This window comes from Pinus tabuliformis, chromosome J (assembly GCF_031772625.1).
Source record: "Pinus tabuliformis cultivar Carrire ecotype Pingquan chromosome J, CPIR1, whole genome shotgun sequence".
Taxonomy (NCBI): Eukaryota; Viridiplantae; Streptophyta; class Pinopsida; order Pinales; family Pinaceae; genus Pinus; species Pinus tabuliformis.
In genome coordinates this window covers 841,679,303-841,696,620 of record NC_142295.1, presented here as the reverse complement: position 1 = coordinate 841,696,620, position 17,318 = coordinate 841,679,303, and the positions used below count along the sequence as shown (strand labels likewise).

The window sequence follows — 17,318 nt, the reverse complement described above, 5'->3', positions numbered from 1 at the left end:
AAGATTTTTCCCATATGCAACTCAATAATACAATAAATGATGGTACTCAATTTGAATCTTAGGTTCTTTATCAAATTATGATTGATGAGAACATAGAGTGCATGGGTTAAGGCCTTTTAAGGGTTTAGAAAGTGGAAACATGGCAGCTCTAATTCTATATGAAATTTAAGGAAGATAAGACTTCGTTTCCTTGCAAATTGATTCTAGTGAAACCAAAGGGACTGTACCATTATCTCATGGTCAACAAATGCATAATATTGGAAATTCTGAACAGATTATTGAACTGTCCAGTGCACTAGACAAATTTCATAAAGATTTAACTGCTTCAGGCATTAGCGGAATTTGGAACAGGTATTTCCTTGAATTTTTTATGGGCAAGAGAGATTGGGTGTCATTTCATATACATATAATGCCGAAAGAAATGAGCCTTTGGCCAGAAATTTGATCACGTCCTATATTAGAGATGAAAAATATTCTCTTGAGAGAAATGTTCCTTCTTGTGAGTGGATAGATGAAGGCCCAAGCTTACTGGTTGTTCAATATATAAGAGATGTTGAATCTAGTTTGACAACAAACACATGAATAAATTATGATGATAATTTTGTTAAGTTTATAGAATAAATCAGAGCTTTCATCCCAAGAAGTCATTCCCAAGAGAATGTAAGGTATCAGCATGTGTCTTGTACAGAGACTACATGGTGAGGCCCCTTCTATGGGAAATGGCTTCAAGAATACACTGTGAACAAGTTAAAGGTGAATCTGAAAGACATTATGGATTCAAAGGTATAGTACTCTAGAGAGAATTGAATATTAATATCTGATGATAAAAGATGTCTCATTATTATCCAAAGTTTAGGGGTACAAAAGATGCTATAAGTACTTATATGTAATGCAATGGAGTTGAAGGTTAGAATGTGACTGTACAATAGATTATAAGCATATAAATAAAGACTGGGATAGTGGTATGAAACATAACCTGGTTGAGAATAATTCTTAATTGATGTCAGAAGCATGGGATATATAGTAGTTGAAGATGACTGGGATATGAATCTAACATAAAAGGGCACGTGGGGCATTAATGTCTCAAGAGTAAGGGGAGTTGAGAGATTAATCTGATCTTGCATTTTCCAAGTGGTTCTTAGATTACTCTTCAAACTCGTGACAATGTTGATCTCATTTTGAGATTAATTTTAGTGGTGGGCATTCTTCCTATGGAAGCTTTAGAGGTGGGATGTGTACCATACATGTTGGGGTCATTTTCTGCCAGTTGCTGAATAAACTAATCCAAACAAATCTCAAGGAAATAATCTCCAAAGTTACCAAGTAATATGGTTGGCCACAAACCTATGCTGTTATCAAAAAATAATTCCACATTCCCCCCACCCAAACCCATCAAATTCTGCATCATTTGGCCATGAGTAAAAGTCATAGGATTGAACCCACCAGGATCCATCCAAATTCCTACCCTTCCTCCTCTCCCTCTTTTCTCCTCATCATTGGTATTACTATTGTTGTTATTTTCATCATCGTTCCCATATTGGAAGAAAGCAACAAGGGATTCCATCATTGGGGTTATGCCATGATAAACTGTAAGAGTTGTAGAATGACCCCTAGTAAGACTTGGTCTAGCTTTCCATGGTTGGAATCGCAGTCTCCCTTGCTCCTGCCCTTGTGTTCCCCTAGGTGTATATGGGCGGTACCCAACATTTGGTGTTGGTCTCTCTGTTTCCTCGACAAAGCCTCCATTGCAATAAGGAAAATTGAGGTCCTCCTCCCGCGCATCAATTTTGATACTCCTGTGGAACTGATGACACTAGTAACTCATCCCTTCTCTTCTGGATGACATCCTTATCTATATCCCACCCAATTCCTCCCTTCCTCCTCCCCCCACTGTTACTCAGAGAATGCAATCTAGTAGCATATGCCTGCTAGTGGCAGGCATCATCGTGACTCTAGCAAAATGATACGCATCGAAATTCTTTGTTTAGTCTACTATGAATGGACCCAATGCACCTTGATACCTCAAATCTCAAGTCTGATTATATTTATTCCCATGTGATCTGATTCATGAGAAGCACAACCATTTCTTGGCTTTCCACCTAAACACATGACTGCTCGTCTTTAATAAGTCAAAATAATAATAATAATAATACCTTTTTTTATTCCTTTGACAAGTACTTACTACATTACATGATGACTCAAATACATTAAATAAAGACCAAACCTAGTTACATTTTCCAAAATAATGGTGTCTGCCCACATACTGTAGTTTTCTGCGCATGAAAGTTTCCTTTTCAAAGCTTTTGACACACCATGGATAAGGGAGGATGCCATTTGCACACAAATTTCACAAGTTCAATCCTCTCAATTGAAGTCAACACCAATTTAACTTTGCTTTGATACCTAAAGGTTAGCTTTCTATAAAGACATAATTATTTAAAACACAGAAAACTATAATAAAAGTCAATTAATTGAAATATAACACACTAGTGTTGGGTATTATATACCCTACAAGCGCTTCTCTTAACTTAACTTGGATTCTATTGATAAAAACTATTTCCTGAGCTTGCCAACTTTCTCGGTCTCATCCTTAGCTCTCTGACATAGATCTTATTTGGTCTCTAATCTCACAGATTCCAAATATCTTATTTCTCTAATACAGTTTTGGGAGATAAAGTTAGCAGATCACGAAACAATTTGATGTGTGATTGTGCAAAAATAACCTATAAAGGAACTAGAATAAGAGAGATGAGAGGAAAATCACGTTAGTTATTTGTGGCAAGTGATTCTTTGTTCATCAATTTTCTCAAAAATGAAAAATTAAAAAAAAAAATCTCATATTTCAATAAGAATCATTATTTCTAGATACACAAGATCTTTGAATGAGATTTGGCATTTTGGTCCTTAGGTGCAACCCACTAAGGGAGACTCCAATTACAACCCTCTAGAGGAGATGCACATAACTTTACATATTTTCTCTAATTTACAGAACTTAAGAGTTTCCTTACTTTCCAGATCAAGTATATTTCTCATCAACTCTTTTTTGATGGCACAATTCTCCTTGGACAAAATCTACAAACGCACGCTAAACGTTATCCTTATAAAAGTAGGATGGAGTTGACTCATAAAAAATGTCACTATCTATGCCTGAAATCATCTCCATTTCTAGGAGAGAACCTTGCAAATCTAGGAAATCCATTTAAACAAGGCTCTGAGAGCATTTAGATCTCTAGGAATGCCTATCCGAAACAAAGTAAAAATAACTAGGAAGTGATAGCAGAGAAAAAAAGAGTCAAGGAATCAACCCTTACAAAAGAGATGGCTATACCAGGGAAGGATGCTCAATATCTTGAATGCATCTTTCCTTGGATGCCTTACCTTATGTTGTCGAATCCATGTACCTCTAAATGTGTTCTTCAAGAGATAAGAAAGGTTATCATAGAAGATGCCCCTTTTAAACTGGTGTAGAGTTTAACAGGAGGAAATAGTAATCCATAATTTAACAACAACTAAGAATGCTTGAGAGTATAATGGACCATTCAATATCTAATTCTACATGAGGGTTAAGGCTTGTGTTCTTTTGCAGTTGAGTTTAGGAAAAAGGTATTTGAAAGTTTGACTTCCCCAAACACCACAAGTTGTGTTGAAGTGCAGTTCCATATAAGATCTTCCAGACACACATCATAATTCTACGTGAGTCCTTGGAAACTAAATTTTGTAGGAGAATGCTTACGTGAACATATATTTATGTTAAAGGCTTGGAGTTTAATGGTTCATATGATGAGATTTTATCTTGCCACATTCCCATATTTTTTTTTTTCAACTTTTCTAATTGATATTGATAGAAAGTCTTCAAGAAGTAATTCATATTCCATAAAAGGATTATAAAGATGATTGAACCAAGTTGCAAGAAGTCATAGTTCATTCCATTGATCAAAAGAAAAACTTATTAAGGAGGCATGAAAAACTTTCATGCTTAGAATCGGTGCATGGGATCATCTAAGTAGTAGAGGTGCTTGCAATCAATTTCTGATATTGGAAAGATGAACCAAACTAGATTCTGAACTAAAATCAAAGAATTATCACCATTCTGTTGCTATCATTTGCTATTGCCATTTCTCATAACTGAATTATATTTCCAAATTCATAACAATATGTTGTTTTGATTGTAATTCTTTATGCTTCAAAATTTTTGCAAATAAATATGCATTGATCTAATGACATGCAAAATTTGGCTAAAAGTTACCTTAAAATCCATTAACGGTAGAGAATTAGCATCATTCATTGAAAAATAACTTGATCTATTGATAATCATTGCAACTTATTCATTGTAGTAGTAGTATTCCACAATAATGAAAACTAAGGTGACAAATAAAATTTCCCAAGCTGTAAATCAATTTTCAGTGTGGGAATAGGAAAGTATCTAAACTAGTCCTTATTTCATGCTTTAGATGGAATTGTTGAATGACCTGAAAATCATACCATTAAAAATGTTGAACTCTATCTAGCTCCAATTACATGATATAAGTTACAAACCATCAATCCAAGTCTCCCTCTCTTGCTTCAGGCACAAGAGTATCATCAACATCCTTTACCCTCACAGTAGCTGAGTTGTTCCCTTAAGCATGATTTCCCTCATCTCGTCTGCTAGAAACAATCTCTCCACTGTTTGTAGGACTGAAGCTTGTTTGAGCTTGAGCTTGCTAAGTTGTTGAAAAGGAAGCCTTGAATGGACATGCAAGAGAGACCTTGAAGTTCCTTCTTGTCCCTCTACCACTACCATTGATATCCAATTATTCTCATGAACAATCATTTTGAAAATCTATTGGGTTCTCCCGGAGTTGGTGACTGTGGCTCTTTTGTAGCATCCATGTTGGGAGTGTTATGTCTCATTATTGATTCTAGTTGGGTGCAACCTCATCTAATCATTTTCTTTTTTAATGGTGCAAATGAGATTTTCTATTGGGATCTCATGGATTTATGAAGACGATTAAATGGAAGGAAACAATCAAATCTTTTATAAATGTGGAAACAATTGGCACATGAGTAGTTGATTTAGTTTGTCAATCTGGTCTTGCATCATGGCCTTCTTTGGTCTACACCAAGTTAGCATTTTATGATGCACTATGCAATACAAGATATTTTTCCTCTGATTAATGGAGATACATATTATGAAATATTTGTTGAGGACTATGGGGATATTCCTCATTGGAGACTATTTCTATCACATTGGATATGACAAGTCGGATAAAATTTTTCCTAGAAGCATACAGGATCGAGGGGAGAACTTAATCAGCTTATTGAAAGCACTTTCAAGTTCCGTCTAGTTAAGAAATGCTTAGGAAAGAGATGATCTCAAGGTTGGAGAAAATAGCACCCAAGAGGATCGACCAGTTTTCTTCAACTATCTTTCATGGTTTATGGTTATTTATTCAAAGAAAATAGCCAAGATATTACATGTTTTGCCTATGATCTTTATTCTTCTTGCTCTTGTATTTTCCATGTCTTCGAATTTCATCTGTCTCTCCTGGCTCACAAGACTTTGGTGCATCTTTAAAGGTATGGTGTTTCATGTAGCGGGGTGAATTTTCGCAATAAGTTTCCTTGCAGTGTTTACTTTCTTGAGATTTCTAGTGTCAAATTTAGCTATAAACTGGTATGCACATTCTTGCGAGGAAATTCTTATGTTTGTTCCAAGTGATCTTGTTGGATTATTATTGCCAAAGGAAATTTGGAGAGAATCATTAGCTAATAATATGCCTAAAATTGATAAGGCTTCTAAAGAGGAATGGGCAAGCCATTCGGGAGCAGTCACCTTTTATGCTACAGTTACTTGTCTACTTGTATACTGGACTTAGTGGAAGCATTTTGAAATTTGGTGGGAAGTAATTTTTATTTTGACATGGCCAGTTTTCACTATCTCTGACAAATTATTTGTTCGACATTTTCTTAGGTCTATCATGGATTACATTATTCCACTCTTTTTTCCTATTGCATTTTCTCTCTACTTTGGTGGAGTTTGTTTCCAATTTCTTATTAAAAACATGGGAATGTTTGGTTCTGTCCATGAACCCTATGGATATATTGTTTTAGCTATTGTTGTTGGTTGTGTGACTAGAATTATTGGTTGATGGTTTGTTGGTATATTGATCCCCATTGTGTCCAGTTTGTTATCAAATCTTGTACTACTATAGTTATTTGTACACTCAGTTGATCACTATTTTAGGGAGTTGGTTAAAAATATTGTACCACTATAGTTGCTTGTACAACTGAGTGTTGTTGTAATTCCATTATCTTCTCAATTTTTCCCATATAGTGTTGCTGCTCCAAAGAAGCTTGTTTTTCAACACATGTTCCAAACTACAGGGAACAACTTCTTAGATTCTTCATACGATTTGGGAATTATAGATGCTAATACATTGCCTTTGGTATTGAAAAATGCACCTATGCTATATGATTTTGAGGAGAATAAACTTGATGGGAATACAAAAAAATTAGACTTTGATAATTTCAGTGAGGAACTAGTGGTTATAATCTGTGAACCCATTAATGGTAAAGTTATAGGGTTGACAATGGATCCAATCTGCCAATAACAACTAGGGAAATGGCTAGCTACAATAGGATTTTTTCTAGAACAAAAGTTTGGTTTCCCTTAGGATGCGAATGATGGTTGGCATAAGGAATTTGATACATCACATTAGGAAGGGGTGCTTTATCCTTTGAAATGTGAATTCACAACTTGTAGGGTTTATAATTTACTTGTACAAGGTGGGTACAATATTAGGTTGCAGAGAAATGAAACAAATATTGTGTTGAAGTTTTCAGGTAATAGAAATGTCATTATCCCAATGTGGCCTTGGGATCCAGGGAATTTTATGAGGGATGGTTTACATCATAGTGGATTTCTTTGTGGTATGGCAGAGTGTGACAATGACGCTAGGTTCAATTGCATTGGAGTATTCTACAAGGATATTTGAGATTCTGATATTGATATGCAGGTTCTAGATTGCTTAATTTCTTGAGGTAAAATCATATTGATAAGGGAGGACTATAATGTCCCTTTCCAAATGATTACTTATGGTTGAATGACCTAAAAATCATACCTTTAAAAAAGCTAAACTCTAGCTAGCTACAATTGTGTGATATAAGTTACAAACCATCAATCCAAGTCTCCCTCTGTTGCTTCAGACATAAGAGTAGCACCATCATCCTTTTCCGTTGTAGTAGGTACATTGTTCCCCTTAACATCATTTCCCTCACACAGTCTACTAGAATCAGTCTATCCAATGTTTGTAGGACTGGAGCTTGTTTCAGCTTGAGCTTGTTGAGTTGTTGAAAAGGAAGCCCTGAATGGCCCCACAAGAGATACCTCAAAGTTCCTGCTTGTCCCTCTACCATTACCATTGACATTAGCTACTTCGTGGGAAGGAAATATAATAGCAGCACCACCACCATAAGCTTCTCGTTGATTTGGGGAAATATTACTAGTACTGACCATGGTATTTCTAGAGCTCATTTAGGCCCAAAACATTCATATTACTTTTATTTGATGTTCCCAAAATACCCTATGAAGAAAACTCATCAAGCTTTCCACCTTGCCCATTCGATGTGCCACCAGAATTATGAACCCAAGGAGAGATTTTCCCACGGGAGCGAGCCTACTCATACTCCACATAATCTATGGGCATATCATATCAACAAACTAGACAAGAATTATGTTGTTCAAGCCATGAATGAATGCAAATAGAATGGTAGATGTGTTTACAAGGTTTCTGTCGTACTTTAGCGCCCACTTCAAATTCATCCTTGCATACTGCACATTATCTTACTTCAGTGCCCACTTCAAATTCATCCTTGAATACTTCACACTGTGCAGAATGGGTAACAAGAAGGTCTTGGGTAATTTTAATGGTCGGCATTGTTCCTATGGAAGCTTTGGGGAGGGAGGGCACTATAATATGATTATAATTTTTTTAAATTTTTTATATTATTTAACTTTTAATATATTATGATATTATGATAATATATTTTAAATGTGATTTGATATGATAATATACCATGGATGAAATTGGATTAGACTTGACGTATTTTTGTAAAAATCAATATTGATTATGTAAAATATGTATACATTTTACTTTCTAATATTAATGGTGCTTTTTCTTTAACTATTGAAGAGATTCAAATATTTACAAGAAATGCACATTTTTTAAAGAAATTATGTAAAATATTTTTTACATAAAGAATGTATTTTTAGTACTTTCTAATAATAAAAAAATTATGATAGTTGTTTTATTATATATATATATATATATATATATATATATATATATATATATATATATATATATATATATATATATATATATATATATATATAGATATATATATATATATATATATATATATATATATATAGATATGTTATTTTCTCAGTTTGTTAGAATTTTTTTAAAGAGTTGTATAATGCTTGTGGATGATTGTTTTTTTTCTCAATTGGTCTACTCCTATATTGATACAAAATGATATTACAGAGAGGCCGAGGCCACGAAAGTTCTAGCCATGGAGTTGGCATTCTTACAAAAAACTCTTGACATGCCAAACAGAGAACCTACATAATGACTTGCATCAGGATTTGTTGTCTCGGAGAACATAGGATTCCAAATCTTGACAATGACCATACCAAAATTGATCCAAACAGCGACTAGAAACTGACCCATACAGTGACCAGGACTGACTTGCGCGCAGCTAGTACTTGGACAAGTTCCACCATAAGCATAGACGTTAACAGACACCAGCATATGAGAAAAACACTGCCTCATAGTAGAGACCGACAGGTAGAATTGACAGAGACCAGAATCAGCGAACTTACAAGCATCTTTCTTTGCCAACTGACCAAAAAAAAGACCGTAGGCGCAGACAAGTTCATTCATCTTCCGAGGTTGATGGCTGTTCTTCAACAATTCTGCACCCAAAATGATCTGAGTCTTTGGAATCAGAAGGATGGGCCGCAGAACTTGAAGGGTCACCTCCCGCGGGCGCGCTGGGGCCGGCATCTGCATTTGTCTTCATAGTGTGCAAACCACCTGAGTCTTGGCACTGGGTAACGTGCTGGTTAACCATCCTCTGCTGCAGGGGAGCCTCATGATTAACTTCCCTCGAACTTACCGCTGCCTCACACATTTCGACAGAGACTGAAACAATAAAAGATGAATTTCCCAGAGAGCAAGGAATGCGAAAATGGGCAGTGTGCATATGAGAATGATGCGAGCAAACTTCAGCTGTTGCTTGCCCCCTTCCTCTGCCCCTGCCGCTTCTGGTAGCCGGGTATCTATTGCAGCAGAACTCCGAAGCATCCAAGGAAGGTTCCGAGGTGGTAGAAGATGGCTGGCGGGAGCCACGACTGCGATAACTGCCCCGTCTGCATCCCATTCTGGGTCGTTCCCTTGGCATTCTGCGACGAGCGGGACCGGCGAGCACAGAGGGAATGACAGGTAAGCGCTTGAGGAACAAGCACACCGTGTAAAGAGGAAACTGAGCACGCTGAACTTTATCAACGCCTTGAATCAGAGCTGACGGAAGGCGGAGGTTGGAGTTAGCGGTTGAGGTGCAGCAGGGAGCTGCAACCTTGCTGAGTCTGGAAGCGCGCGGAGGAGAGACCTGATGGAAGAATAACCCAAGCGCCATTGCAAATAAAACTAACTCTGGGGAGAGCAACATTAACACTGCCATTAATGGGTTTGTGCGAGACCATGTCGCCCACCTGCAACCGTAACATTTGGCACTTGTGGATGGCCACGCGCCCACCCTCCATGCCGGATTCATACCTCTGAGCCAGCTATTCACCCGCATCTGGGGGAGAATAGTCTTGTTGCACCAAAGAAGTGCATTCATGTTGGAGTTGTGCATCATCTGAGTCGCATAGAGGGCCTGAGAAGAATGGGAGTTGTTGGTTGACCCCCTGATTGGCCAGTCTGTCTGCTACTTTGTTGGCAGTGTGCCTTATATGCCTGAAGGTGATGCTCCAGGGGATCCTGAGCCATTCCTCAATTTGTTCCATTCTACTGAGCAGCCTCCAGCTTGAGGCAATCTTAGCTGCCGAGGTGCCTGTTTGAATCCTTGTGGCTGTTGTTATTAGGATAAGAGAGTCCCCTTCTACCTCAAGAGGGAAAAAGTTGTTTTGTTCTGCTATACAAATACCTTTCCATAATCCTTCCAATTCAGCAGCGTTGTTGGTGTCATTACCAATTGTTCCATGATATATGTGTAAAACTGTGCCCATTTCATTCCTGAAGACACCGCCATAACCAGCCGGCCCAGGATTGCCCTTGGCTGCCCCATCAAAGTTCAATTTATATGAGTTGGAAGCTGGAGGGGACCAAATGAGGGGAGAGGCGGAACTCGATGGGGGTCTGGATTTGGCTTGAGCCATAAAGGTGAGGTCCAGGTTCCAGGCGTTCATAATGAGGCGTTCCTGAGGGGAGTCTGGCAGGTCCGAGTCTTGCCATTGTCTAGTTGCCAGAGTTTCTTGGAGATTTTGCTTGAGAAGAAGCCATAGAGTGTCTGTTGGCCTGTTGATGTTGTTGAAAACTCTATTATTTCTTTCCTTCCATAGAATCCAGTAGATAAAGCCCGGTGTGAGGTTCCACAGGGAGTTAAGGAGGGGGCTTTGGAAAGGTTTCTTTGGCCATTTTCTGATGGTATCTGTGATATCTCCTAGACGTTTGCCTGATCTTCTGTTGCATTGGTTAGTTCTTTCCCATAATTGAGTAGCTAAAGGACAGTTTTCCATGAGATGCAAGATAGATTCAGAGTTGTGATTACAGTTGGGGCATCTCGAGGGTCCAATGAATCCTCGTTTTTGCAAGTTGTCCCAGGTCAGGATTCGCCGCTTACTCAAGAGCCATAAAAAGGTGGACACCTTAGGCCAAATTCCTGGTTGCCAAACCTGGTCCCAAAGCTGATCCTTATCTGCTTGCATGGGTGGATAGCGAAGTTGATATGCTTCCTTGGTGGTAAACATTCCTTTAGGCATGTGTCCCCATCGTAGCTTGTCCTGTTGAACCGAGTGTTTGATTCTTCTATGATTTAACTCCTGATCGATCTCTGTGTAGGTTTCCCCTTGCCAGTTTGCCTGCCAGGTGCTAGCTGATTTCCATTGTCGAAAATCTTGGGTCGTTTGCTGCTGCCAGAATTGATGGACATGGATAAGATCATTTTGCTGCAAAGAAACTTGCCAAATGGGCTTGTGAAAGAGTGAGGCTAGTTTTGGAAGTTGTTGCTAGGAGTCCTCCCAGAATCTAGCTGAGGTGCCCGAATGAATTTCCCAAAAATTGTGCTCTTGGATGAAGGTGCTATGAAGCTTGGCGGCATTCCATATCAAAGAGCCTGGAGTTGTGGTGCTGATTCTGATAAGGTCGTCCCATTGACTGCCTGGCACATATTTTGCTTGCCATAGCCGAGCCCAAGGTATATGTGGTTTGGAAATCCAGTTCCACCAGATTCGGGCTCCCATAGTGTTGTTGCTTTGGAGGGGATCCCTTAAGCCTAACCCACCTGCAAATTTTGGCTGACAGACCTCTTTCCAGTTGACAAGAGCCCATTTCCTGTTGAGACCAGAGGATCCCCAAAGAAAATTTCTCTGAAGATTGCGGATGATTTTGAGAACCCATTTGGGCGCGGCCAGAATAGAAAAGAGATAAAGAGGCATAGCTTGGAGAACTGATTTGATCAGGATGAGCCTGCCAGCAATATTGAGCGAGCGGAAAGTCCAAGAGGAGAGTCTGGATTCCAATTTGTCTAGAAGGGTTCTCCAGGAAGCGTGTTTTAAGGCAGAGTCTATCAAAGGAGCTCCCAGGTATTTCGAGGGAAGCACAGCTGTAGAGAACCCGAGAATTCTGGCAATGTTCCTTTGAGTGAAGGAAGGGGTGTTAAAAAAGAAAAGCTGGGATTTGGAGGCATTGATGGAGGTCCCAGAGGCTTCAGAGAAGAGAGGGAGTAGGGACTTAAAGGCAGAAGCTTCTTGAGTAGACGGGTGGCCAAAAAGCATAGTGTCGTCTACAAACTATTGGTGGGATAAGGGTTGGAGACCATGGAGAGAGATGCCCTTTAGGGAGTGAGAAGAGATAGCCGAGTGAAGTAGACGACTGAGACCCTCTGCCATGAGAACAAAAAGGAAGGGGGAAAGGGGATCCCCTTGACGGATACCGTGGGAAGGGTGGAAGGGCGCGGAGGGTGAACCATTGAGCAATATCGAAAAACAAGGAGAGGAGATGAGATTCATGATCCACCTTGTCCAAGTTGCATTGAAACCAAAAGCCAATAACATTTGATGTATATAGGTCCAACTTAGTTTATCAAAAGCTTTGGAGAGATCTAGCTTAAGAATCATACCTGGCTTTTTTAGAAGCTTCAGAGAGTGGATCACCTCATTTGAAAGAATGATTCCGTCCATTATCTGGCACCCTTCTACATATCCAGTCTACTCTGGCGAGATGAGAAGAGGGAGAAGAGGTTTGAGCCTATTCGCCAGTATTTTAGATATGAGTTTGTAGATGGCATTACACATGCAATTGGCCTTTATTTGTCTGGCGTGTTTGGTTCATCCCCTTTCGGAATAAGCACTAGAAAAGTAGCGTTTAGGGAAGGGAGAATCCAGTGCATAGATCTAAATTCCTCCACTAATTCCCAAACCTCTATGTTGATAAGCTCCCAGAACTCGTGAAAGAATTTGGCGGTGAAACCGTTGGGACCAGGTGCCTTGCCATCCTTGAGTTGGGCCATGGCATCTTCCACTTCCTGCTTTGAGATGGGTTGGAGCAGCTTGTTGTTGTGGTCCTCTGTTATAATTTTAGGGATGTGCTGCGTAATTGATCGTATGGCTTGTTCTCTACTCCCTGGTGGTTCCCTGAGAATTTCCTGAAAGTGCTCTTTGAATTCCTTTTCCATATCTTCATGCGCTTCTAATCTTTCCCCTTGTCGATTATTGATGAAGGCTATATTATTGTGCATTCTTCTTTGGATGGTCGATCTGTGGAAGAATTTTGTATTTTTCTCCCCTTCCTTAAGCCACTGGATTCTAGACTTTTGTCTGCTTGTGGATGATTGCTGTTTTCCATAGTTTTCCATTATTTTTTCTCTTATTCCATTATTCTTACCATGCTAAATCCATAATTTGTTGGAGTAATTTGGACTAGGTCCATGGTAAAACTAGTGACTACTACTATAACAACAAGAGTATATCGAACAACCAATTAACTAGATATACCAAGAATTTATCTGATAGACATGAGAATGTCTCCCAATAGTCCTCAACAATAGAATTCGGTTAACAATGGAAATCGTGAGAATAAGACAAATGTCATGGGTGCACATCAGGACAAATGTCAAATGGATATGAAAAGGGTATTAGACAATGCTTAGCCTGACCAATTTCAAAAAGGGACACCTTTGGTGTAATTAAGGATTTTCATATACAATGGATTAAAGTAGGCAATGGAGATTATGGTATTGAACCAAATATTTTTAATTAAAATTTATAATTCATGTAAATAGAAGTAAATTATCTAAAATAATTAGTGGAAATTTATGTCCATGGGGCATAGAATAGGTGATGACATGGTGTATTGTTAAGGGATTTCGTGGTGTTAACATCACCAACTTGAAACTCTGTAGGTAAAAATATGGTCATGTTAAAGACAAGTGTGGCCTACGCTAGGTGATCATGCCGTGTTGCAAAAGGACATGTTGGCCCACTCCCATTTTCGATAATTTTTTAACCTTTGAATTTAATTCCCTGTGAATGTGATCAAATGATATAACCCTAAAGATTCTAATAAATTCCATAATTCTTATCATCCCCTAATCCAATAAAGAGGTGTATATGGAAGTACAACCTTTCATCCACTCTATAAAAGCCTTTGAATCCCCTATCACTTATAAGTTTAGATTGTTGAAGTGACACAATTAAAATGACTAACATAAATGACTAATTCATATTATTGTAGTTCTTGTTAGGTAGTCATATTTTTGTTCCTAGACTAAATTAGTCATTCACGTTAGTCATTTTCAGTGGTATTACTCATTAGCTAGTCGTATATTTTAACTCACGACCAAACTAGTCATTTATGTTCTTAGTTGGGTCTCTTAATATTTCTGATTTTTTTGTTGTATTTCACTTGAAAAAGTTGTGGTGACTAACGTTTTTAGTCACTTAGTCACTAATTTCACCATTTTCTACTAGCATAAGTTAATGAACTAATTCGTTGATGGGTTACGGATATTATTGAATGAATGTTGTTATCATTTAACGATTGTTGTTTATTATGTGGATTGATATGTAGGTGTTATCACCCAGAATTTTCTCAAGGTTAAATAAAGAAATTTCTGAGGTAACCACAAACCAATATTTTAAGTATAGATCCTAGCCAATCTACACTCAGAGAGGGCTCTCTCTTTATGATTTAGCATTGTTTTGATATGATATTAGGCTGTTTATTAATGCTTAATGAATTTGTTTGGTGGAATTAAGGGAACAGATGGGCAGAGCAGATATTTAGGCCATTGGGCTATGGAGTCAAGTAGGAAAGGTTTATCAGGATTTGATTTATCACCGAGGTAAGAGTTCACAAGGCAAGTTAGCACAGCAAGGACAAATCTGAAAGTCTTAATGGATGGAAATATTAACCAGGGCCAAAGGCAGTGAAGAATCTTTAACAAGGGTTAAGAAGAAGAAGGGAGGGTTGGCAAGTAGCAAGGGCAATTAAGAATCCTGCACTAGGGGCCAATAGAGGGAATGAATTACAGAAGTAAGAGAGAAACTAGGAATTCCCAAACTTAAGCAATTTAGTAGAAAACATTAAATAAGGAAACAGTTAAAACAGAGAGCACTTAAGATAATTCTGATGAGATTACTCCTTGTTTGCTTTTAAGAATTATAAGAAACACATGTGATATTTCATAACATAAAGGAAAATAATAATCAAACTTAGAGAAATGATACTTATTTGTTTCCCACAGTGCACATGAATCAAGTGAAATGTCCTCAGCTTTATTTAATCCAGTAAACCAGTCCCAACCTTGATTACAATAGCTCCTTTAGCTCAAAACAAAAGTCTATAGAAATGATTTTTAATCCACCCAAAATACTTCAAAGGAAGAAGTATTTATACTAATTCTAAATTGAAATATCTTGAAGAAATATCAAGATTGGTTTTCCAAATATCTCAAACTGTTTTACATTAATAGAACTTAATAAAGGACATTCAAAACTAATGGATCTATTTGGAACTATTTTTATGGATTTATGGTGAAAAGGAAGAGAAATTCGAGTTTTAGCAACTCTTAAGTGATGATGAGGCATCCCAAACTAACTGCATCCTTCCTTTGTGCATTCTGCCCCAGAAATTCTGCAAACTTAGGGTCCAATGATACGCTTGTATATCTCAATCCGTGATATATATGTAAACAGTGAAAGAGGTTATTGTAGATAAGTATGTTATTGAGATAACTGTCTCCTAGTTTCGCAAAATTCAGCTCCAGCTGTTCACAATATTCTCTGTAAAAATATGCCAAAAACACGACTTTGCACAAATTGAAAAATAGGCTGTAAAAACAGGCACTTATCTCCCTTTTGGTAATACCTGTTTAAAAAGTGAGAAAGGTTTTTGTATATTAGCCTTTTAGGAACCAAAACCGCCTCCAGTTTCTCAAAATAATTCCTGGATTGGCCACAATAGTATCTGCAAAACTATGACTTAAATAGGAAATTTCTGAAGAATGTACCATTTCTGCTCTGATTTCATCTTTTAACCTTAAATTTATTTTAATTGTTTTTCACTTTTACTTTGGATAAACTTCATTTTTGCTGGAAAAAAAAATTTCATCTCTGTTTAACCCTTAATGCATCTAAGTTTACTTTTATTGTTTTACTTTTACCGTTCTATTTTTTCATCTATCTTCACTTTGACATGAAACGTTATGCTTTGTAACTGTCTTCCCTACTGTTTATCTTCATGCTAGCTGATTTAATTGACTTGGTATTCAATTTGATACTCTTTAACCCTGAGACACTTTGATTGTTCTTTACTGTCCTTTTACCTTCACTATATATTTTACTGTTTACTGTGTATTTCAATCAGTAATTTCTTTTGTTCTTGTGTATATCAGCATCAGGTAGTGGATATAGGTTAATTCCATGCTTATTATATTAATCTGCCTTGTAATTGTATTCTCTGTCTGGTTGCTCTGTTCTGACTGTCAATGCTCTGTGTAGTTGTATTCTTTTCTGTTTCCTTGTACAATTGTGTTCATCCTCTGAGCACAAGTTCTGAATGAGGTTTTTCTGTTGATTCTTGGAATAAACCAGTTCTGTGACTAGTATAAGAACTCTTTATCGAAGCTTTGATCTTAGTTTCATAACCTGAAAAAAATTCACTATTATTTTAAGAGAATACAAGTCTTCATGAATGGCGCTTGATGGCTCTCTGGCACAGGGATGATTGGGAAAGGGGTCACAATGGAGTTTTGGACTGAAAATAGATGGTGAAATTGTTGGAAATAATACTGAGGGGGGGGGGAATCAGTATTATCTAGCAATTTACCAAATCTTCCTTATTTGATCTTTTGAAATATTCTTGCATATCAGTACCATAAAACAATGAGCATGAATAAAGAAAATAGACAGTCACACCAAAGAACACAAGATGTAAGGTGGAAACCCAATGCGGGAGAAAAACCACCTGCTGCAATAATGTCTCTATCTTCTTTCAAGAAATTCTTTTTACAATGATTTTGTACTGGTGCAGTCCTTTACCAGCACGCAGGCTGCAACCTGCAAAGAGCTACAACTCTTTCTCGTTTTCCAGACTTCTCCTGGAAGGGAGCTACAACCCCCTACTTCTTTTCAAAATGATCAACAAGTATACAACAGATACAGTCTACTACAGATATCAGATCAGTAATTACAGAAACAACCCAGAACACCTTATGAACAGAAATATACAGTTAACAGATCATCTTGAGACAGGGACGCATATTTTCTTTCTGTGGCCTGCGACTGGACGCAGTATACTTTATGCTGTTCTGCGTGCAGACGCACTGTTCCTTTTGCTTGTCTGCGACCGACGCACACATCAACACTATCGCGCCGCGTCTTTCGCTTCAGAGACGCACCCAATACCACAGTCACGCCGCGTCCTTCGCTCCAGAGACGCACCTGATCCTTTACTGTACTGCGTCCCGGCGCACTTTCCCTTCACTGAATCTGCGTCCCTTTAGATATAGAAGATAAGAGGACTTCAGAACCAACCCAAACACTCAGA

At 38.0% G+C, this 17,318-nt stretch overlaps 1 pseudogene; it reads right to left on the bottom strand.

Moving 5' to 3' along the window:
• Positions 1–7,159: 7,159 nt before the first annotated feature.
• The window catches only part of LOC149229327 (E3 ubiquitin-protein ligase RING1-like), a 36,662-nt pseudogene continuing 26,503 nt past the window's right edge, over positions 7,160–17,318 (bottom strand).